Source organism: Mixophyes fleayi, chromosome 3 (assembly GCF_038048845.1).
Source record: "Mixophyes fleayi isolate aMixFle1 chromosome 3, aMixFle1.hap1, whole genome shotgun sequence".
Lineage (NCBI taxonomy): Eukaryota > Metazoa > Chordata > Amphibia > Anura > Limnodynastidae > Mixophyes > Mixophyes fleayi.
In genome coordinates, this window is record NC_134404.1 from 74,896,480 (window position 1) to 74,921,456 (window position 24,977).

The 24,977-nt window shown below is 42.7% G+C and overlaps 1 long non-coding RNA gene across 1 annotated transcript in view; it reads right to left on the bottom strand.

Moving 5' to 3' along the window:
• LOC142143738 (uncharacterized) overlaps positions 1 to 24,977 on the bottom strand; it is a 713,023-nt gene that overhangs the window by 614,060 nt on the left and 73,986 nt on the right. The gene's annotated exons all lie outside the window — the stretch shown is intronic.

Consider the following 24,977-nt stretch of genomic DNA (forward strand, 5'->3'; position numbering starts at 1 on the left):
AGAAATATACACCGCTAACTGATAAATGAATGGGAGAAAAGTTGATTACCTGATCTCTACAAATCAGCTGATATTTTTGCATTATTGAATTGGTTGTTTGCTATACTGGACTTGTACAAAGTGCTCTTAATGTTGATATATTTGCAGCTAAATGGTATACCTGGAAAAAGAAGAATTGTAGCTGGAGTTACTTCTCTTTCTAAATGAGGCCCAAACTCTTCTCCAAGCTGCTGATTTACATACAATTGTCATACATTGATATTTTTCTGAGCATCTTAAAACAAGTAAATGTATAAATTCTTCTAAGTGCCATTTAATTAACATGTTCACACTGTATTCTGCACCTCTGATTTCACTACTGCTATTGGTGCCAGTGTTTGCGTTGTTTGCTCCCAACAAAAGAGTAATTTACAGGTTTGTGTATCACATTTGCATAATGCATCTCCCAGCAATAGTATTCTTTCATTTAGGGAGAGTTGTTCACTGTGAATTTCAATCCCCCTTTTATATCCATCAATTGATAGATGCACATATTTTTTTTTTATATATATGTATACTCTTTATTTAGGATGTATAACCACATTTCCATAGGGGTAAAGATATTACGCTGGAATTGGAGATACAATAGGTGAAGAGAAACTGAGAAAAAAGTAAAACAAATAACCATAGGGACAGATTGGGGAAAATACAGACTTTCCACAATTAGCTGTCTCTGTACTTGGGCATATTTGTTAATGAAAAATAGTGTAACTTGAAGGAGACCTTGATCCCTTTTGAGGCTTCTGGACTTATGTAATTGACTAGTGCCTACATTAGGCTTGTAAGGAGATTTAAAAAAAAATAGTGTTTTTGTATATTCTATCCAATTAAACCAGATATCTTAGAAGGTATGTTCCTTGTCTCATGATTTGTAAGTAATTTCTTCCATCATTTTTATGTCTCATGTAAGATTAAACCATTCAAATTATGTTGGGCAGAATAGGTGCCTTCTGGTGCAAGGGATATGTACTTTAACTGCATTTAGGAGTTGGGGACATTTGTTATATCTGGAATTTGATAGATCACTTGTGTAACCGCATGCAGCCTGGTACAGGGCAAACCTTTATTTCTTCAACCTATGAGCATACGAAGGCTGTTTAGCCTAGAAACTTTTTTGCATTGGGCAAGACCAGCAAATGTGTATAAACCTCCCTTGTATAAATACAACAGGCACTGGTACCAGTGGGGAAGGGTTTATGCATTACTTCTGAGGTTCTGTACCGCCTTGCTAGAATTTTGTACTGTTTCTTATAGCTTATTCAACTTTTTTCTTTTTTTTTTTTTTTTTTTTTTTTTATGATAAGCAGATGGTTTTATCCCATTGCTGAATGTAAGTATTTTGCTCCTATTTCCTAATAAATTGGGGTGGGTATGATGCTGATAGTGTACTTACTGCCTGTAAATCATTTTGAATCACTACTTTAGTTATTGGTAAATGTTGTTTATCCTGAAGCCTTTGCAAAGTTCATGTGTGAAGAACTGGGGTGAATGGTGGTTTACCTGTTATTGGGGTGCATAGGATCAGGATTGAGGAGATTTAATTATCTTGCCCCAGATTTTTAAACAAGCTTATCCATGTTCTTTAGATAATCATGCCAAGAAAAAAAAAAAAAAAGGATTGGTTTATTTATAGAAGTATTGCTTCGGGTAAATAGAGTAACTGGGGAGGAATATTCATTTTACTAATGGTTACTCTACCCTTCCGAGTAAAGTGGGGCTGATCCCATCTTTTAAGGTCAGGATTTTACAGTTGTGCAATGGGTAGGAAATTTTAAGGTGAAAAGTTCCCAAGTAGCTGCTCTGGTGTTTCTGACACTTAAAAGTGGTTTTTCTTTATATTTAATATGAAATGAAAAATATATATATATATTTGACTAAACTGCAGGTTTGAAAAGTGGAGATGTTGCCTATAGCAACCAATCAGTTTCTAGCTGTCATTTTTGTATAATGTACTAAATAAATGAATACTAGAGTCTGATTGGTTGCTATAGGCAACATATCCACTTTTTAAACCCGCAGTTGAGTAAATATCCCAGGTTATATTGGGTCTTGCCCACAGTGTTTTGTAGAATTCACTAAGTAAAAGCCATTGGGACCTTATCCTACCAAAGGTGTTTATAATGGCTTCACTGACATTTATCGATGACCAGGGTACACCCAGAACCTGTTCTAGATCCAAAACATTGCTCAGTTGCTCGTCTTATATCTCTGAAAAGAGTATGTATGCATGGAGTTGAGGGACTATTGTTGTAAGACCCAGAGTAATAGGAATGGAGTAATAGTGTCTTTTTCTCTCTCTCTTTTTGTTTTTTTTCTTCTTCTTAAAATTCTTAATGTATCTATAATACAGGTATACATTCATACAGCCTGAATATGAATCAGCCTGGAGGGGGATTTCACACCTTTAACACTGTTACTTTCTGTCAAACCCACCACCCCACCCCAATGTCCAGGAGCTGCCAGGGAGAGGGGGGCTCAGCCTCCTCTCCACCGATGGTGCCAGTAAGTCTAGGGCGGGAGATCTATCTTTAAATCTCCCACCTAAAAATACTTCCAGGGACCCTGCCTTGGGGTCTACCTCCCCCTGTAGTTGGAACCAGGAAGTAGGCAGCCAGATCCCCTGGTAGCAGTCCTTCTCTGAGCTGCAGTACGCTTTTTAGCATGCTGAGGAACCCAGCATGCCCAGTGTCTCCTAGCTTCAAATGACTGCAGGTCCCCTCCGGCAGCCACAGAACTGCAGCTGCCCGTAAGGTTCACTCTCTCCTCCTGCAGGCCCCCACTAGACGGCCAAAAACAGACTGGGGGACCCTCCGGCACTAAAATGCTCCTGTCTCATGGACAGGGAAGCCCCAGATCCCCACTGGACCACCAGGGAACGATAGGAACACGCTTTCATTTAAATACATTAAATTTACTTTACATTTTAACCACAATTTAAACATACTTTTACACTCCTGGCAGCTAACATTGGGAATTAACCCTTTCTGCGCTGTCCCTGGTTACTTCACGGCACCGCAGTGTCCATACATTGAATATTTAATATATTACATTTAAAACCCAAGTTTACAGTCCCCTGGTGCCTCTGCACCGGGGGAGTTCCTGCTTCGAGTATTAAACTCGCGACGCCACAGCGCGCAGTTAAAATACTTTTTTCATGCGTTTGGACCTGAGGTGGCGAGAATACTGGACCTGGCCACAGCAAGTAAAGTCAATGTTTGACATTGATATACACAATATGGACAAAAGTAACCTGTTAATTATTTAATTGAGGTGTTTCAATCAGACCTGTTGCCAGAGGTGTATAAAATTAAGCACCTAGCCATGCAGTCTCCATTTGCAAACATTTGTGATACAAAATGGATCATTCTGAAGAGCTCAGAGACTTCAAGCGTAGTACTGTGATAGGATGCCACCTTTGCAATAAGACTGTGAAATTTCATCCCTGCTGGATATTCCACGGTCAATTGTAAGTAGAGATGCTCACTGACCCCCGTGTTTTGGTTTTGGTTTTGGATCTGGATTACCGTTGTGTATTGGTTTTGGTTTGCCAAACCGCCCTTGCGTGTTTTGGTTTTGTTTTGCAATTTTGTTTAAAAATCAATGTTTTTGGGCATAAAATAACCGAATTTAGTGCTCCACCTGTTTCTTGGATAAGTAATGTAATTGTAAAGCTATATAATTATGAAAAAAACTGTTTAATTCCTGGTAGGCCGTCATTAATTCTACACACAAACCAGATTGTCTTCCTCTCCATTTATGCATATTGGCAATGCAGCCATCGTCTTTGGGTGTATATTACACCCTACACTTATAGATAAATATCTAAAGAAAGGGACAAAGGCAGTTTGGTTTCTGTCTCTATAGGCCCCCCTCCACTTGTAGAAAATAGTAAAAAATTCAGCCGATATAGACTGTACAATGTAAATTGACATGGACAAAGGCAGTTTGGTAATTGTCTGCATCACACCCCCTCTCCACTAGGTGTAAAATAGAAAACTATTCAGCCGTTATAGACTGTAGAATATAAATAGAAATTGAGACTGGCAATTTGGTATCTGTCTGCATCATCCTCATCAACATCATCATTAGCGCCCTCCTCGCCTTCATAAATCTCCCCCTCATCCTCTTCTAATTCCAAAGTGGCATCCTCAATTTGTGTATCACCGGCTACACTCGGGCTGCTGAAAGGACCCTTCTTTATGGGTACACAAACAGAATGCTCACGATTAGACATACCACTGGTGGATGGACTCTCCACAGGGATTGGTGTCATTTCTGATTCAGAACATACATTATCCTCTAATGCCTTACTGTTATCTTGCAGCTCGGCTTTCCCACGTAACAGTAGTTGTGCTCCACTTTTAGACTCCAAATTACTTTGTCTTGCTTGGTCACGAGTGACTGTACAAGAAGAAGGCTCAGTAACATTTTTTTGATTTGCCACTAATAGAGAAAGGCGAAGGCCTCATTCTTTCTTTGCCACTGCGTGTGTAGAATGGCATGTTGGCAATTTTTTTTCTTATCGGCAGCCAAATTTTCCTCAGTTACACTTCTTTTTCGCTTCAACACGGTAATTTTTTTTTATTTTTTTTTTGTGTGTTTTTTTTCCCCTGATTTAAAAAGACTATGTACTTTTACATAGGCTTTCCCAGATGACGTACTGGGAACACTACCATCAGGACTGGTGACAGAACCGGGTTGCTGATTCTGCTCATATGTGGACTGCTTTGAATCCATTTTAATGAGCCCAAAGCACTTGTAGTGCAAAATATTGTATTAGATAGATACTGCTGACAAATATGACTTTTGACAGCCAGAAAAATTAGTGTTCCACACTGGGGAATATGGGACACCCCAAAGCCTCCTCTATCCTCCTCTTTTCCTGCTCTAACAATTGCTAATAGAATTGGAATTAATAATAGAATTGAATAGATTAGAAATGAAATAATACAAAGAATAAGGTGTACAATTATTGCTCTGTCCCTGCTCTAATACAGCCTGTGACCTAACCCTGCTCTCTCCCTCTGTCAAATGGTGATGGATTGCTGTGGAGGCAGGTATTTATGCTTTTCAAATCTCACGAGAACCGAGCTCTGAAATACGAATACGTCATGATGACGTTTTGCCTCGATTTCGATTCCGAGCGGGCGGGAGAGTACCGAGCCTGCTTGGCTCGGTACTCGGATAGGCGAAGTTCGGGTGGGTTCGGATCTCTGGGAACCGAGCCCACCCATCTCTAATTGTAAGTGATATTATTAGAAAGTAGAAGTGTTTAGAAACAACAGCAACTCAGCCATAAAGTGGAAGACCATTTAAAATCACAGACCAGGGTCCACGATTGCTAAGGTGCATGGTGTGTAAAAGTCGCCAACGCTCTGCTGATTCCATAGCTGAAGAGTTCCGAACTTCCACTGGTATTAATGTAAGCACAAAAAGTGTGCGGCGGGAGCTTAATGAAATGAGTTTCCATGACCGAGCAGCAGCCTGCAAGCCTTACATCGCCATCACCAATGCCAAGCATCTGATGGAGCGTGGTAAAGCACACAGACACTGGACTGTGAAGCAGTGGAAACATGTTCTGTGGAGTGACGCTTCTCTGTTTGGCAGTCAGATGGGTGAGTGGCTTTAGCAGATGACGGGAGAAAGTTACCTGCCTGACTGCATTATGCCAACTGTGGTATGGTAGAGGAGGGATAATGGTATGGGGCTGTTTTTCAGGATTTGGGCTAGGGCCCTTATCTCCAGTGAAGGGCAATCTTAATGCTGCAGCCATGTTGGACAATGCTATGCTTCCAACTTAGTGCCTGACCTCATAAATGCTCTACAGAATGAATGGGCACAAACTCCCATAGAAACACTCCAGCATCTTGTGGAAAGCCTTCCAAGAAGAGTGGAAGCTGTTATCGCTGCAAAAGGGGGACCAACTCCATATTAAAGTACATGTATTTGAATACAATGTCATTACAGTCCCTGTTGGTGTAATGGTCAAGCGTCCGAATACTTTTGTCCATAGAGTTGTATATACTAAAGGCTGTGTATTACTGAGCTGACTAATATACATTAAATAATTGGAATGCTTATAGTTAAATATATCCCCATGTTCTCTTTCAATGTTAGGAGGGAGGTGCTTCTCTAACTAAGCAGACAGTGGCTGACAGCTAGGCAGACTTCCTTTGTAGAAAAAAACAAAAAGATAGTAGTTGTCAGCATTTATCCTTAACACTGCCAATCTGTGTGTATCTAGCAAAATTAGCATATTTTGATCAAAGCTATTAAGCCTGCATCCCAGCGTCAAGGGCTCCTCATTATATGGAGGTCCTACTCTGACCTATATGCTTTAATACGCCATTAAGATGCAGATGCACTCCCCTCCCAGGTATAGACTTGCTTTGTAGAAATGCACGTGTTGGGTTTGTGGATTCATACACGGGCAGGGCCATTGACGTCAAATCATCAGTCTTCGTTGTTTTACCTGTATCAGATGCCATCATAGCCTAAAGAGTAGAAAGGAGTTGCAGCTTTCTGCAGTTGAATTGTGATGTAATACTTTAGTTTTTAATAGAGGTGCAGTGACCTTTCATTTAACACTAAACACGATTTCATATCTGAAAATGTACCTTTTGGGGGTTAGTGGTCCTTTAAGTAATCATTCCCTGATGGTTGGTAAGAGCAGAGAAGTACTTTGCACAAAAGACAGAAAATGGAGACAAGAACACAGTAAAGGATCTTCATAAAGATCAGAAAAGATTTTATGCTGAGATACCCGTTGCTTAGCAATCTTAAGAAGGCCTGAAGTCATTGTGGAGGAGGAAAGGAATGGACCATAATATATATATTATTGTACATGTTGAGAGAGGTACTGTGAAAGTTCGTAATATGGGATAGTCCCAGTCTACCTAAGGAATAATTTCATTCAAGCAAGTAGAGGCGTTTAAGCAAAATTTGTCATTGAGTAATGCAATAGATAGAATATTCTTTGTTTGACTCTTTGGAAGCAATAATATTTATTGCATCAATTTACTTTGTTGAGGATCATTAGGAGTGTTACATTTTATTTTTTTATCTTTCAGTATGAATGTTGTTATGTCTTGGACAGATGTGAAGATTCTTATATATTTCTAAATATCATTGTTTTAGAGAAGTAAACTTTTGGTGTTTTTTTTTTTTTTTTAAAACACTGTACACAATATGTTCCTCTTTGATAGCTTTCTATTCAATATATGAAGCACCATTTAAACAATTCCAGACTTAATTGAATCAAAGGTACATTATAGATGCGATTCTGACAGTACCAGTGCTCGTCAAAAGATTGACCTTGAAATGCAAAGAAGAAATGTTTTGTGCAGCTTTAGTGTTGCCATGGTATTCCTTTATCCGCAAGCAAAATAATAAACATATGGCTGCCATGTATGGAATAGTGCATTAGTAGAACAATCAAGATAAGGTTGGGTGATCTATTCGTATCTGCACATATTGTAAATTTTCTTTTGATCTTCGCCAAATTATATAAACAATTTGCTCTTTTGCTGCTTCACAACAATACATCTTACAATTATTGCCAAAGGAACACAGAATTATCAGTTAGTGAATCACATTTTCTATGTTCCTCTAGGAAACATGTACTGTTCGGATATTTGAGGATATGATTGAAAATGTCTTTACAGTATGAAAGATTGTGTGATATTAAAGAAGAATCAATGGACTAATAATTAGAACCTCCTAAGTGTTTGTTTTATTGTGTGTGACATCTGAGTATAACCTGCTTGAGTATATAGCATAGTCCTTTTTATTGTTCTTTTTTTTTATACTGCCATCTTCTAATGACCATGAACACAGACAGGCATGGATATAGTTTCAGGAGTCTACAAGAAGGTATACATATGTTAGAAATTTTCTGGCCAGAATTGTACAATTGATATGTTGAATTTTATACAGCATTTGTGAGATAATACTTTTAATTGAGGACCATTTTTGTACACAACATTTTGTTTAGATAGATTGGTAACAAGTGTACTTGTACAATCATGGCCAAAAGTTTTGAGAAATACACAAGTATTGGTTTTAATAAAGTTTGCTGCTTCAGTGTTGTTAGACCTTTTTGTCAGATGTTGCTATGGTATACTGATGTAAAATTACAAGCATTTCATAAGTGTCAAAGGCTATTATTGACAATTACATTAAGTTTATACAAATAGTCAATATTTGCAGTGTTGACCCTTTTTGAAGACCACTGGCATGCTGTCAATCAATTTCTGGGCCACATACTGACTGATGGCCGCCGATTCTTGCCTAATCAATGCTTGGAGTATTGTGGGTTTTTGTTTGTCCAACCATCTCTTGAGGATTGGCCACAAGTTCTCTATGGGATTAAGGTCTGGGACGTTTCCTGGCCATGGACCCAAAAAATTGATGTTTTGATCCCAGAGCCACTTGGAGCACCTTGCCATAAGGCAAAAGTGATAACTATCATGCTGGAAAAGGCATTGTTCATCACCAAATTGTTCTTGGATGGTTGGGAGAAGTTGCTTTTGGAGGATGTTTTGGTACCATTCTTTATTCATGGCTGTGTTCTTAGGCAAAATTGTGAGTGAGCCCACTCCCTTGGCTGAGAAGCAACTCCACACATGAATGGTCTCAGGATGCTTTACTGTTGGCATGACTGATGGTAGTGCTCAACTTTCCTTCTCCGGACAAGCGTTGTTCCAGACGCCCCCAAACAATCTGAAAGGGGATTCATCAGAGAAAATGACTTTACCTCAGTAGTCTAATCCCTGTACCTTTTACAGAATATCAGTTTGGCACTGATGTTTTTCCTGGAGAGAAGTTGCTTCTTTGCTGGCCTTCTTGACACCAGGTCATACTACAAAAGTCTTCACCTCACAGTGCTTGCAGATGCACTCACACCTGCCTGCTGCTATGCCTGAGCAAGCTCTGCCCTGATCCCGCAGCTGAATCAACTTTAGGAGACTGTCTCGGCACTTGCTGGATGTCCTTGGGCGCCCTGAAGCCTTCTTCACAACTATTGAACCTCTCTCCTTGTAGTTCTTGATGATCTGATAAATGGTTGATTTAGGTGCTTACTAGCAGCAATATCCTTGCTTCTGAAGCCCTTTTTTATGCAAAGCAATGATGACTGCACATGCTTCCTTGCAGGTAACCATCGTTAACAGAGAAAGAACAATGATTTCAAGCACCACCCTCCTTTTAAAAGCTTCCAGTCTGTTATTCTAACTCAGTCAGCATGACAAAGTGATCTCCAGCCTTGATCTCATCAATATTATCACCTATGTTTACGAGAGAATCACTGACCTGATGTCAGCTGGTCCTTTTGTGCCAGGGCTGAAATGCAGTGGAAATGTTTTTGGGATAAATTGTCATGGCAAAGAGGGACTTTGAAATTAATTGCAATTCATCTGATCACTCTTCATGATATTCTGGAGTATATGCAAATTGTCATCATAAAAACTGAGGCAACAGACTTTGTGAAAAATAATATTTGTGTTATTCTCAAAATTTTTGGCCATGACTGTATACATATATAATTTGCGCCTGGGAAACTTTTTCATCGTTACCAGTTGCTTTAGGAGTAATGTCCCTCCCTACAATTTTCCCTAATTGGCAGCAGTACTGACTACCAAAGTAAGAAGCGCAGTTAACCCTCCATTATTTGTTATACTGTACGACTATTTTCAGGTTTACTAAGTGGAGAAGGCTCTGTTGTAGTGCACACACGTACCACTTTCTTCTATAGCTAACAACATTCCTGTATCTGCTACTGTAGATACTGTCTATTGCTTGGCTTATTCTAGCCCAGACTTGGATAGTGATACACCAATGAGGGTTGTGGTGCTCATTTGTGGGCATAAGATAGACTGAGGTCCAGATGGAGCAGATTTTAGTGTAAATATGGCAGCATTTTACACAAAACTTCACAACTACCATCATTCACTGTAGTGGAAAAGGTGTGATCCCTTGATCTAATTGGCAGAACAATTGTTGCATCAAAGTCTAATCAATCTGTATGTCTGAAAATAATACCATGACCTGTTAAGCAGTTCAATTTAAATACCATTTATAAGATTTCTGTGTTTAAATGCAATCAATACTTCAGTTCTGCCAGTGCATAATCAGCTGATACACAATTTCTCTTTATTTTCTTATTCCCCTAGCCCTCTAGTCTTTAGAGCTAACTGGTTATTTTTCTTTATATTGTCAGAGTTTCAGGAAGGTGTAGAACTGTAGGTTAAAATGAAGACCTATTACTTATGAATCAGGAAGAAAAGGGGAAAACTTTCCCTGGAATTCTCCCTGTAGCAGTGCCTCATCAGACGGCTTCTAGCTGTTTGGTAACACAAGTGATAGTTTTGGTCTCTAACACACTAAATCCCTAATATTCACTATCTCTAAAATCAACATTTTTGGATCAAATTGTCCTGAGTTTACTAAAGAGGTCAGCCATAAAACAGGGCCAACAATGATCGAAATATGTATATTTTAATCATTCCTAGTTGAAAATGCAGTCAGTCTGCTATGGATATGTGTAAGTAATAATTGGCCACATTAATGGGGTCTTATGGGATACAGACACTTTGCCAGGGTCCATTTTCAATAAATAATGATTCTACGCTTGCCCCAATGCTGCTGTTTGGCAGAGGCATAGCTAGTATGATCCACAAATTGATCTAGTAATTGCAGGAAAAAAAGATGCTGTGATGCACTATGACAATCCTATGTTAAGTTGTCCATACACAGGATAATGACCCCTTATCTAGCCACAGTTCTAGTAGTTTTACCAGGTGGACCCCCAAACTCTGACAATCATGCAATGCTCCAAATGGCTGGTGGCTTTATAATGGAGACCTCAAATATCTGATGGTACATTGTATACCCCAGATCTCTAGTGGCTTTAAAATGCAAGCCCTCATTAGCACAATCATATGAGTGCACAGTTCACTGTCTCCCATAAAATCAGCACACTCCTCTCCTCAGAATGGTCTGTGCTGCTGTGAGATTTCTTATGATGATACAAAAAAGTACCCTGAGTGCAGCTAAACATGACATTAAAAATGTTGCAGTGAACTGTAATGGTGAATATGAATAGGGTAGCAAATAAAGATTCTGTAGCACTAGATCTCGTCAGCTTGCTACTAAAGTTACCATTTAAATCCAATCAGGCTCAAACATGCTTCCATGTGATCACACCCATAGCTCAAATATCCTACATTTTGAAAGGTGCCTGAATATTTTAGTATTCATCTGTATTTTAATTGGAAAAATATATGCAAAAAAACATACAATGCACTTGTGAAAAGCAAAAGGTATGATAATGGTTTTTTTTTTTGTTTCTTTTTTTTTAAACTTTTTATTAGAAAAATCTTTTTCCCAATAGAAAAGGCATTACAGAATCTTGAGAGGTTAATCAGTGATAGATAACACGTGTTTACATACAACAGGACACTTAAACACTCTCATGGTTCTCTCCTACTCTGGAGACAATTGTATATTTATCTAATACAGTAAAGATGTTGTTTTAACATTTCAAATAGAGGAGTGGGGGGAGGGGGGGGGGGGGGTGGGGTAAAGGACTCACGCATCAAGTAAGAAAAAAGATGTGCTTGCTTAGGAGTATCTTTCCATGGTTAGATTCCACTAGAACTGGAGTGGAGATTGATTGTGATATGTGGCCCATGAGGACCAAACGTTGTGGAAGGAGCCGGAGGAGCCCCTCAGGAGAGCCGTAAATAGGGTGGTGCAGGCGGTGCCGTCGCCCCGGGCGCAGCAGCCGCCCGCTACCTTCCTTTCTGTGTTGCATAGTAAAAAAAAAAAAATCTAAAAAAAATTTGTGGCCCCGCGAGTCGGGGGGGGGAACAGTGTGGTGGCTGGTCCATGAAAGTACTATGAAAAAAAACGCCAGCTCCCTGGCACTGCAGCATCACTGATGATGTCACCATGCTGTCAGTGCAGAAGAGCCAACACTGCGGGGAGCTGAGAACAGACCTTCAGTAAGTGAGGGGGAGGAATGCTCTCTGTATAGTATGGCGGTCACAGGAATGCTCTCTGTATGGTATGGCGGTCACGGAAATGTGACAGCTGCATTTAAAGTACTTTGATTTTATGGAGGCTTATTACATAAAGATCCTTACAAAGCCAGACCGTGAAGAATGGGGAGGGAGGGGTTTTAGTGCGGTTTAGAACTTGTACAGTGCTAGCAACGCCCCCACAGTAGGTTGACCACGCCCACTCAACTATTGACACTCCCACTTAGATGGGGGGCGCCGGTGCCCTGTCTCGCACAGGGCACTAAAATGTCTAGTTACGGCACTGCCCCTCAGCACACTAGTAATTTAAGGTGCCTGAATATTTTATACCTATTTGTAAATCTAATTTGTCACCCAATATTCAGTGCTTTGTATTTGCATTTAAGGCTTTATGGCTCCCTTAAAAATGTAAATTGAATTTTAATGTTTTGTTCAGTTCTCTGTGAACTGAATATCCATGTCGGAGCAGTGGAAATACACACCCCTTCTTCTTGTGTCTCCGAGTACATTGCTGTTTTTCTTTCACAAAAGGAAGTCTATTTTTCTGGAAGCCATTCACTGGCTCTTGGTTGGCAGATAGGCTATTATCCATTATCTTCTGTTCTTACTTCAATAAACCAGCTCTAATTTTACATGACATTCCAAAACTGCATCATAACACTGTATTTCCTACAAGCACACACCTACACACCATCTTTTACTGGCCCAGATAGCTGCTTACGTCCCCGCACTGATGGTGAGTCCTCAAAGGCGCTGTAGTTTTTGCTGTTCGGTAATGTGGTTGCACGATATGTCTAAACTATACCAAGCTATAGTTCATAATCCTATATTACTGGCCCTTTATCACGCATCGCACCCGTTTAGTTCCGTGTTGTTCATTGTGTTCATTGGTTTCCCTTGGTTACCGCTATCTGCTGTTCAGCCTGATTTTCCTCCCTCATCGGACGCCATCTTGCCTAGTGATCTACGCAGGCGCTACCCCGGAAACCTTCAAACCTCTGCTCAGCGGTGATTGGATCATCTGCAGTCAGTTCCCTTTATAAGGGCCCTCCTCTGTTTAATGGGTGGTAGATCATCAGGTGTCTCTATCTGATAGAAAGCATCTCCTCTGACTCCTGTTCAGCTACTTCTGTGGTTCCTGAATACGTGGGTGGTGCAGCTCCTCGCTTCCCAGCATTACCGGTGCAGCTCCTCGCTTCCCAGCATTACCGGTGCAGCTCCTCGCTTCCCAGCATTACCGGTGCAGCTCCTCGCTTCCCAGCATTACCGGTGCAGCTCCTCGCTTCCCAGCATTACCGGTGCAGCTCATCGCTTCCTGTCACTCACCGGACTGTGAGTGCCATTTCCCGTGTGTTCAGGAACCGTTGCCGTCCGCCATCCTGAGGGTCTGCGCATGTGCAGCCCTTATCAAGCCTTCAATACCTGTTGCTTTTAATTGATTGGATGATCAGGCAACCCTCCCTATTTAAACCACCTGTGATCATTACCTGGTTGTCTGATCTTGGAGTCTCATTCCTCATGAGCCTCTGAAGGTGTTCCTGTGTTCCTCGTGTATTCAGCTTCTGCTGATTCCTGTTTACTGCTATTGTGGTTGCCAGACTACTTCAACTCTCCTGTGTTCATCGTGCCTGCACTCAGCTGATTCCTATCCGCTGCCTCCGTTACTACTTCAGAGTTCCTGATTGTCTCAACTCTCCTGTGTTTATCGTGTCAGCTCTCCGCTGCCTCCGTTACCACTACTACTGGATATCAGACCGCCTCAACTCTCCCGTGTTCATCATGTTTCCAGTTTCTCTTACTACTGCTTCCTGAGTATTGCTTCTTTGATTCTGGATTACCTGCCGTGCGCTGCACCAACCTGATTACCGCTTCCACCCTCCAGTGGTCTCTCCTCCTGCCTGCCTTCAGCCTTCAGGTATTCCTGCACCTCTCTCTGACAGCCTGCTCTCCTGAACCGCGGTATGCATACTTTCCATTGACTTTGCTTTTGTATTGCATATCCATCTGGACTGAGTTGTGTTCTTCTCCGGAGCCTCCTATCCACTGAAGCTATTGTTACCATTGACTTTGTTTTCTATTGCCTGGATTGCTATTGAGACTTTGTATACTTCAAGCAGCGCTGGTCAGTTATTGTTGTATTGTGGATATCATCGTGGGATCAAGTTCTGTGTGCCCTGTGTATACTCTGCTTTACATTCATCTCCTCGTGCCCCTCCTCACATATATATAGCAGTGGTACAACTTGCTGACGCAGACCACTGACTCCTGTTCCCTGTGACACCAGTTTCAAGTATCCTCTCACATAGCAGTGGTACAACTTGCTACACGCAGACCACTGACTTCCCCGTTACCTGCCTTCACCTGGATTCCATTCCTTCACTATAGACAGCGGTACAACTTGCTATACGCAGACTGCTGACTCTCACTACCTCCTCGCTACTCCTGGACATTCCTCCTCACTATAGCAGTGGTACAACTTGCTATACGCAGACCACTGACTCTCCTCACGTTTCCTTGTCCATCTGGATCCTCGTGTACATTCATCTACTCATTACCAGTTGCTGCTAGTCATAGACTTTCCTTGAGCATTTTCTCACCATCTGCTGTTTCTCCTGTTCCGTTGTCACCCTGCTACCAGAGAACCATAATACCAGCTATATTAGTCTGGTAAGTCCATCATCTGGTGATATCCTGGGCAAAGACTCCTAGTGCCCGTGACACTTCCCAGCATTACCGGTGCAGCTCATCGGTGCAGCTCATCGCTTCCCAGCATTACCGGTGCAGCTCATCGCTTCCCAGCATTACCGGTGCAGCTCATCGCTTCCCAGCAGCACCGGTGCAGCTCATCGCTTGCCAGCATCACCGGTGCAGCTCATCGCTTGCCAGCATTACCGGTGCAGCTCATCGCTTGCCAGCATTACCGGTGCAGCTCATCGCTTGCCAGCATTACCGGTGCAGCTCATCGCTTGCCAGCATTACCGGTGCAGCTCATCGCTTGCCAGCATTACCGGTGCAGCTCATCGCTTGCCAGCATTACCGGTGCAGCTCATCGCTTGCCAGCATTACCGGTGCAGCTCATCGCTTGCCAGCATTACCGGTGCAGCTCATCGCTTGCCAGCATTACCGGTGCAGCTCATCGCTTCCCAGCATTGCCGGTGCAGCTCATAGCTTCCCAGCATTACCGGTACAGCTACTCGCAGAGCATCGCTCATCATTGGTCCTGTTCCAGAGTTATAACACCTGTGTGGATCTCAGTGCTATTGCTATCTGCAGCTCATTGCTTCACCGCCTTGTTGGTTCAGCTTATGTCACAAGTCTAGACCTGTGACTTCACTGCAGAGCATCGCTCATCATTGGTCCTGTTCCAGAGTTATAACACCTGTGTGGATCTCAGTGCTCCAGCTCTTTGCAGTTCATCTTTTCACTACTACTTCCCTTCTGCCTTACAGTTGCTTGGTGGTTCTGCGTGTTATCTGTTCCACGCCCCCTAGAGGACTGCGACCTGCGGTTGAGAGCAGCTAAGACCGTTTTCCCTTGCAGGAATCCCTGGATACCTCTCCTCCGTTAGACTCTGCACCTCTCTAAGGGTAAGCTGTCACTTGAGCAGAGGTCATGACCATTCCCATTATCTGTCTTTCGTGACACCCTATCTGTTAAACCACAGACCCTGCATATTATATAGCAAGCAATCCGTTTCTACCCTGTAAAAGTCTAAAAATCGCAGTGCCCTGAAAATAGTCAAAATAGGCAAAAGACTTCCCTGTGTAGCGTAATTCAGTAAATATCTTAATTTGTGGGTTTTATATAAGGAACAACAGGAAAAGATTTTTGAAAAAATGCAGATAATCTCTATCGTGAAAATGTTACTAAAATTGTTTGGCATTGGGGACGGCCGTTATGATGCATGGAGAAGATGATCACCATGATTTCCCCAATTGTCTAAGCAACAATTGGGTGTTCAGGAGGTCACCTGATAACAGGGCCTTATGGTATATAGATGTTTTTAGTCACATGCCTGGCCTATGACATCTGAATGTTAACTTGTATTATTCTGATGGGTCTTTGAATGTGAGCTGCTCAATAAAGTTCGCCCCTAAACAGCAGCTAAGCATATAGTAGGAATGGATGGCAGCCGAGAAAGACTCTAGGGCGACACAGTGGTTTGCATTGCTTCCTCACAGTGGTGGGGTCATTGGTTGGATTGTGACCAGTGCCTTATCTGTGTGGAGTTTGTGTGTTCTCCCCCTGTTTTTCTGGGTTATCTCCTGGTGCATTGTATAATAATAGGGATCAACAATGTTGATCTTTGCTAACGCCGATGAACAAAATATTTATCTTACTTTATTGTAACCAGTCAGTGGGGGGAACAGGGTAATGCCTCAATATAACCACACAGCAAGCTATGGACTGAGAAAAGCTGTGAGGCCCCATTACTAAAATGATGGGCCGACATGTCAGGAAAGCCACTAGTTTGAAACGGAATATGCTTGTTCATAATGACATATAATGATATAGCAATATCTCTTTAAAGAACTGTAGTCATCAGAATGCATCAGATGCTTGCCTAGATAATTAAGGTCGGACTTGCTGTGCAATATGTTTTAATAAGCGTGTGTGTGACCAGCATAACTCCTCATGTCAGATTTACTAACATTACTTGGCTCAGCTTGGTCGTTTCATGAGATCTACCAGAATAAGCTGCCGGAGCAACTGCTGGCAACTCAAGCATGACCCAGGGAATAGATGACTTGTATAGCTGTGTGAGATCAGGCAGGGGCACAGTAAGACTGATGAGCAGGAGATTGAGGGCGATCCATTACTAAAGTATCATCCGTGACCAAAGATTATATTAAAATGCCATTTCTCACGTTCTTGTTTTCAAATGCTGATGTCACTGAGGGATTGACCACTGATTATTATGAGAAATAACACCCTATTATTTGGGTTCTCACATCATGGTTTTGTAAAATCACAGCAAACATGATTAATTGTCACAGGCACTAGGAGTTCTACCCAGGATTCACCAGATGATAATGCTTACCAGAGGGGCAGGGTTTACACAGCGATCCCCTGGGCAGTAGGGTGAATAGTAGGAACGTTATACAACAGTAGGTGGAGAGAGAATGTCAATAGAGTAAATAGGAGTCAGCGACTCGCAGCTATAATGGTAGGAAAGTCAGCGACTTGCAACTATAGTGCAGAGGCAGGTATCAACCAAGAGGAGTCGGGCGGACGTGAATAGGTGAAGGAAGGTAACGGTAGCGTCAGTGGTCTGCGGATAGCAAGTTGTACCACTGCTGTGATGAGAAGACTTGTCCAGGTGCAGGTAGGTAGTGGAAGAGTCAGTGGTCTGCGGATAGCAAGTTGTACCACTGCTGTGATGGGAAGACTTGTGCAGGTAGGTAGCGGGAAAGTCAGTGGTCTGCGGATACCAAGTTGTACCACTGCGAGGAGGTGAGGACTTGTCCAGGTGCGGATAAGTAGAGTAATAGTACTAGTCTATGGCTGTATGTATACAGCTGGAGAGCAGAGAAGCTTGTCCAAACAGATATGCAGGGTAACAGCTAATAGTCAATAGCGGGTATGTATACCGCTGCTGAGTAGAGAAACTTGTCCAAGGCAGATATGCAGGATAACAGTTAATAGTCAATAACAAGTATGCATACCGCCGCTGAGTAGAGAGGCTTGTCCTGGTGCAGACACAGCAGGAGAGCAGGGAGGCTGTAGCGGGTATGGGAACCGCCGATGAGCAGAGCAGGTAATCCAGCAGGAAACTGAAGACGCGAGCAGGACACAGGGAACACCTTCAGAGACTCACAGGGAGTGAGAATCAAGATCAGGCAACGATACAAAGGCCACAGGTGCCTTATATAGGAAGAGGTGATTGATCCACCAATTAAGTTAAAAGCAAGGTCATAAGAGTTCAGGGATCCTGCACATGCGCAGTCCTATCAAGATGGCGGACGGCCGCGGCTCAGGACAGGCGCCAGCAGGAAGGAGAGAGAACCACGCACAAGAGCAGAGGCACTCACGGTCCAGTGAGTGACATTAATGCAATATTGCAAACAAAAGGGTTTCATTTTAATTTTCTGACTAAGGGTTCAGGCCACTCTAGGCTTATAGCTTGTAGCGCCCCCTCGCCTTTGATTGTAGGCTAATACGTGGAACCCAAAAAGGAACTCTTCTTTAATTTAAAATCTGTCTTCTTTCACTGTGCCCCCACCAATCTCTATGGTCCCACGGTTTCGAAATACAGCTGCACTTGGATTTTTAAAAGGGTCACAGGAATTTTTGTCAATCATTTTGTTTTCATTAAGATCAAAACTGTATAGCAGAATGGAGGCATGATCGAGTGCTACGGTCGGTGAAGGTATGAAGAGGGGAGGCGACGGACCTGCGTCTATTGCATCCTTGTTTCTCCTATTTGCTTATCCTCAAGCGCCCGCCCAAGTATGACTCATGTCTTCAGCATTTACCATGGGAATACATCAAGATGAAACCTTAGTACATATTTCTTTGTACTTTGGAGAACAACTATTCTCTTATATTTTAAAATTAATTCAGTTTATGCCTTTCCCTGTCATGATTTTGCACCCCAAAAAATGTTGAGCCCTACCCTCCCCAAAAGCCTTGTGCCATAGGCTGTAAACTAGTCAGCCTATTAGATAATCAGGCCCTGTAACCAGATGACTTCTACTTTTTCTTCAATTTTGGGATGCACTTTTGTACATAGGAACATCAGTGTAATGTATCTTCCTATCATCGTAGCCATCACACAGCTCGTTGTATCCCTTGGATTTGGTAGTCATAGCAACAAGATATTATAGTAGGAAAACCTCCATCTACTTCTGTTTTATACATGTGTAAACAACCACACTCTGGAGCAGTATTGATCTGTAGACTCCGAAGGCAGAAGCAAACATTGAAACTCTCAAAACATATTGTGATGGAAATGCAGTCAATATATTGTCTCTGCGGACCTGCTGTATATATTGTGTTTACCCTACACAGTGTTTACTGAGATTAGAGGTGTAATGTGTGTAAAAGTGTACAGGTTCCCTGTCTACTTATCTGTTGTATTGCAAGACATTGTGCAAATAACCATAATAAATAATGATTATTTCTGAGCACAAGACATTTTTATGGGTCTAAAGGGAAACTATACACTGTTTGCAAACGCATTCTCTCCACTTTTCTACATATTTCTTGTGACAGATATTACATGGACAGACATTCTATTTGCCTTTATTAAATTGGGGGGAATAAAGATGTTTTTCTGCTGGAGTAAAGTAAAAAAAACATTTAATTTGAGCACGCAGAGTCCTCCCTGCCATTAGTGGTTTACTTTAGATCCTGGGCAGTAATCAAGATACACCTTCCCCATTAACCAGCTATGCCCCAGGCCACCTGCTCTTGCTCTGCCTCTACTGGTTATGCTCATTGGGTACCTGTCAGTGATGGCACCGCAAAATACAGCTCTGATTTGGCACAGTACCGGCAAGTGTTCAATAGCTGTCTACCCCCTCAGAATGTCTGGGAGACTCCTGAATTAGAATTAGACTTACCTGCCTGGTATGTGGTCATGGACATGTCATGATGACACACATCACGTCATCAAGCCCCACCATAGTGCACTGAGTGGATGATGTCCAATTAACATCATCATATTACTTGCCCCACCCACTTGATGGAGCTATTTGCATAATTTCCACCTCTCTTTTTTTTTCATACCTGTCCTCCCCATCTCCCAGTATCATATAGACAGTATAGCTAAATATGTTGGTGCAGTTCAAATCCCTAGGGTCCAACTGGTGCTATATGGGCCACATCAGGCCTTAATCCAGTTCACCTGTGGCCATAGAGTTTGCAACTGGAAGCAGAAAAATGGATTCTTTTTTTGTTTCAGTTATTCCTTGCTCCCTTTACAAAAGCCGACCGTGGGAGGATTTCTGGGTGACGGATGGGAGACGGTAAAAGCTGTAAAAGTCACCAGTGATGCCAGTGATCACAGTTTCATCTCCACCTTTAAGCAGCCCTCTTTCCCATAGAGCTTAATGTTTTAAGGGACTCTTAATTTTAGTCTTGTTTTATTGCAAGGAAATTTCTTTTTAAGCATTCCACGTGTGTATGTTTAGCGGACAGGATCATGTTCTTCCAATTTAAGATACTGTATGTTATTGCAATCTCTTCCAATTTTTTAAAACATTTTATGTTATATGCAGGTTGACCGTCCACTAGATTAGGGGGGTGGCACAAAAAGGAATATGTGTTTTTCAGGCTTTAATAGAGAACCATGAAAATTAATTATGGATTCAAGATGATATGTAACAGAATGTGTTACTTCAAGAATTGCATGTGGACTTCCCAAAGAGGTGACAATGTCAAATATTTTTAGTGGACAACTGTACTAACCTATGTTAAACATAGTTTTGTGTCACTGATGACTATTCACGTAAGGTTTTTTGTTTTAAAGGGGTGTGGATTAGATTAATGTGGACCTATTACGGCTAGCAGTTTAAGCTTGCAGAACAGATACTGAGAGCTTCACCTATAGCAGCTGCTTTCCCCATAGAGCTTGTTGGATGCCCCCAGGACTTAATGCTGGTGTAGGGTAAAGCTATGTGCAATACCACAGCTGAAAGGTAGGAGACGGTAGCAAGCATGGAGCGGGTGGTCAAAGGAGACAGAATGGTCAGGGCCATTCAAATGGATCAGGGCTGGCAGCGAGCAGGGATAGCGAGCATGGATATCCAAGGAAAGAATCCAACGGTGAGGGCAATCAGAATACAGGACCACCAGATTTAAGAGAGGTGCTCAACTGGAACTGATTTCTGGTGCTCCAGAAGTGAGAAAAATGATTGGGATTTGAGATGTTTTCCATTCACACAAAATAAGCAAATATAGTATAGGTTGCAGTAGAGGAATGGGGTGAATTGTTATGAGTGAATTCTGCCAATCCTAATTATTTGGTCCTATCAGATTGATGATCAGATATATAACCTTGGACAAATTGTTCAAAGGATTGTTTAGTCCTTTCTATCTGACCACTGCTTTCAAAATGGTAAAAGGAAGAAAAAAAACGCTCAATTTCCCAATAACTTGCAGAACACTCTCCAAAACGTAGAAATAATCGGCATCCTCTAACATACTCTATGTTGGTGGGAATCCCATGATACTTAAATGCTCATCCTACAACTATCATTCCCAATTGTTTGTCAGAAGATAAGCAGTGCCAAGGAATTAAGTGAGAGCTTTACTGAAGCAATCTATGACCAACTAAATAACAGCAAATTCTTTAGGTAAAGGTAAATTGACAATTAAATACATACGTATGAGCCCATGTGCTTATGGGATGAGCAAAGTTTGCAGAACCCCACATTGAGCATAATAAAAAGTTTAACTTCTGGGCCGTACCTCACAATCCTTAATCTACACTTCTATATGTCTGCCTTAACCTTAGTACCTGGCTATATTTTTCTTACCTGATGACTGAGAAGTACAGTCATGATGTGAGTAAGCACTGTACAGCGCTGCGGAATTAGTGGCGCTATATAAATAAATGGTGAGGATGATGATTTGCAAAGTTTTCCAGAGGGAATCTCTGTCTGTTTGTCACTCACCGGACTGTGAGTGCTTCTTCCCGGACATTTAGGAACCGTGGCCGTCCTCCATCCTGAGGGTCTGCGCATGCGCAGCCCTTTCTAATCCTTCAGTGTATGTCCCTTTAACTTAATTGGCAGATCAGGCAACACTCCCTATATTAAGCACCTGTGGTCAACACCACGTTGCCTGATCTTGGAGTCTCATTCCTCCATGTGTCTCTGAAGGTGTTCCTGTGTTTCCTCGTTTATTCAGCGCTGCTGATTCCTGTGGTTTCCAAACCACTTCTACCTCTGTGGTTTCCAAACCACTTCTACTACTGTGGTTCCCATACCACTTCTACCATCCTGTGTATCATCGTGACTGTTAGCTGATTCCTATCCGCTGCCTCCGTGCACTACAGTCTTCAAAGCCACTTCAACTCTACCATATATCATTGTGACTGTTAGCTGATTCCTATCCGCTGCCTCCGTGCACTACAGCCTGCTATCCATATCCACTCACCTGTTCATCATCGTGACTGTTAGCTGATTCCTATCCGCTGCCTCCGTGCACTACAGTCTTCAACCTGCAACTCGTCTGTGTTTCATCATCGCGACTGTGAGCTGATTCCTATCCGCTGCCTCCGTGCACTACAGTCTTCAACCTGCAACTCGTCCGTGTTTCCTCGAGACTGCTGCTATTATTGCTATCCACTACTCTCCGTGTTCAACAGTTCCAGGTCTACTCTGCTCTCCCGGGTTCCATCGCTATTGCACCTGCTGGTTGCTATTGGTTACCTCCGTGTGTCCGCAGAGTCCTGCTGCTGCTGCTGTCAGCGCTAATCGTCCATCTACTGCTGATCCGCTCTCCACGCCTTCCTGAGTTCCGCTGGTCTCTACCCGCCTGTCAGCATTGGATTTGTGTCTCATCATTTATCCCTCTGCTAGACCATCACCATTCTCCTGGGTCCTCCAAGAGTCCAGTTCCACGCTCTACTGATTCCTGTGGATTCGTGTCCCTGTTGGTCTACTTACCTGTGCGCTGCACCTACTAGACCCCCGCTTCATCTATCCAGGGACTTCTCATCCTGCCGGCCTCCTGCCGCTCAGGTATCTCTGCACTCCTGTCTGACTGCCTGCTTCTGAACCACGGTATGCATACTTCTCATTGACTGTGCTGGTGTATTGCATATCTTGCTGGACTGTGTTGGTTCTTCTCTGGAGTTTACTATCCGCTGAGTCTATTGCCATCATTGACTGTATTATCTTGTGCCGGATTACTTCAAGAGACTTTCTATATTTGCAGTGCTGTTCAGTCATTCATATATATATTGTGCATATTACTGTGGATCGTGTTTAAGGTGCCGTGTATATCCTGTGTTGCAGTCTCTCCCCGTGCACCTCCTCACATATATATTCAGTGGTACAACTTGCTAGCGGCAGACCACTGATCCCTGTTTCCTGTATCACCTGTTCCAGTATCCTCTCACATAGCAGTGGTACAACTTGCTATCGCAGACCACTGACTCCCCGGATACCTCCACTTGGATTTCATTCCTTCACTCAGACAGCGGTACAACTTGCTATCCGCAGACTGCTGACTCTCATCACCTCCTCGTTTCTGTTGGACATTCCTCCTCACTATAGCAGTGGTACAACTTGCTATCGCAGACCACTGACTACCTTCACGTGTCCTTGTCTATACAGTTCCTCGTGTATTATTACCTCCATATTACCAGTGCTGCTAGTCATAGACTTTTCTGTGCATCTCATCATCTGCTATTTCCTGTTCCGTGATCACCCTGCTACCAGAGTACCATATTACCACCTACATTGCTCTGGTAAGCCTATCACCTGGTGATCCCTGGGTAAAGACTCCTAGTGCCCGTGACAGTAAGATCAGGCCATGACAGACCCAGATACGGAACCTACCGCCAAAGAGATGCTGCAGCATCTGGTCAGCCGTGTGGAGCAACAGGATGCCCGCCAACAGCTGTTACTTCAGTGTTATCAATCGTTAACCTCCCAAGGAACATCTGGACAGACTGTGACAGCTACTATTGAAGCTCCTGTGCTTTCCTCCGTTTCCCCAGTGCCATCCCAGGTGTCTACAGCTTCCACGCTTCACCTGCCTACTCCGTCAAAGTACGATGGAGATCCCAAAATTTGTAGGGGTTTCCTTAACCAATGTTCAGTCCATTTTGAGCTCCAACCTCAAAATTTTTCTACCCATCGTTCCAGAGTGGCCTATCTTATCTCTTTGTTTTCTGGACAAGCCCTGGCTTGGGCCTCCCCTCTGTGGGAAAGAAACGACCCAATACTACAAGATAGTGCCAAATTCATTTCTACATTCCGAAGTGTGTTCGATGAACCAGGTCGTGTGACCTCCGCTGCTTCCAGCATCCTCCGTTTGCGACAAGGATCTCATACAGTAGGCCAGTACGTCATTCAATTTAGGATCTTAGCCTCTGAACTTCAGTGCAACACTGAAGCACTAGTTGCCGCCTTCTGGCAGGGGCTCTCCGATAAAATTAAAGATGCACTGACTACCCAGGAGCTCCCTTCGTCACTTGAAGATTTGATCTCTCTTTGCCATCGTGTAGATATGAGATTTCGTGAAAGAGAAGCTGAGAAAACAACTTCTGCTAAAGCACCTCTTCGTTCAAACCCTCAATTTCGTCCTGTTTCACCCTCTGTGATTCCCATGGAGATAGGACGTTCCAAATTATCTTCAGAGGAGAGGAAACGAAGAGTAAAGAATAGACTCTGTATCTATTGTGCTGATTCCACACATATGCTCAGCTCTTGCCCTAAGAGATCGGGAAATGCCAGGCCCTAACTAGTTCTGGAGAGGTGAAGTTAGGGTCCCTGGAGTCCTCTCCATCTTCTATGAAATCTAAAGTCTGCGCCTTTGATGTAACGATTTCCTTTGCTACCAAAGCCTTTGAGTCACAGGCATTGATTCCGGAGCAGCAGGAAATTTCATTTCCAAATCATTAGTGAATCAATGGTCTCTACCAGTGATTACGTTAAAAACACCCATTACTGTGACGGCTATAGATGGATCACGTCTCATCAACGGTCTCATCACCCAGAGTACGTCTCCAGTAACACTTCAGATTGGTGTTCTGCACCATGAAGAAATATCGTTTTTAATCCTTCCAGTTACGACAAGTCCGATTGTCTTAGGCCTTCCATGGCTTCAGTGTCACTCTCCCCAGATTGACTGGCGCACTCCTCAAGTTACGTCTTGGGGGTCTGAATGTTACCATCGTTGCCTTTCCCAAGTTATTCCTCTTAAAGTACAGCAATCTTCCAT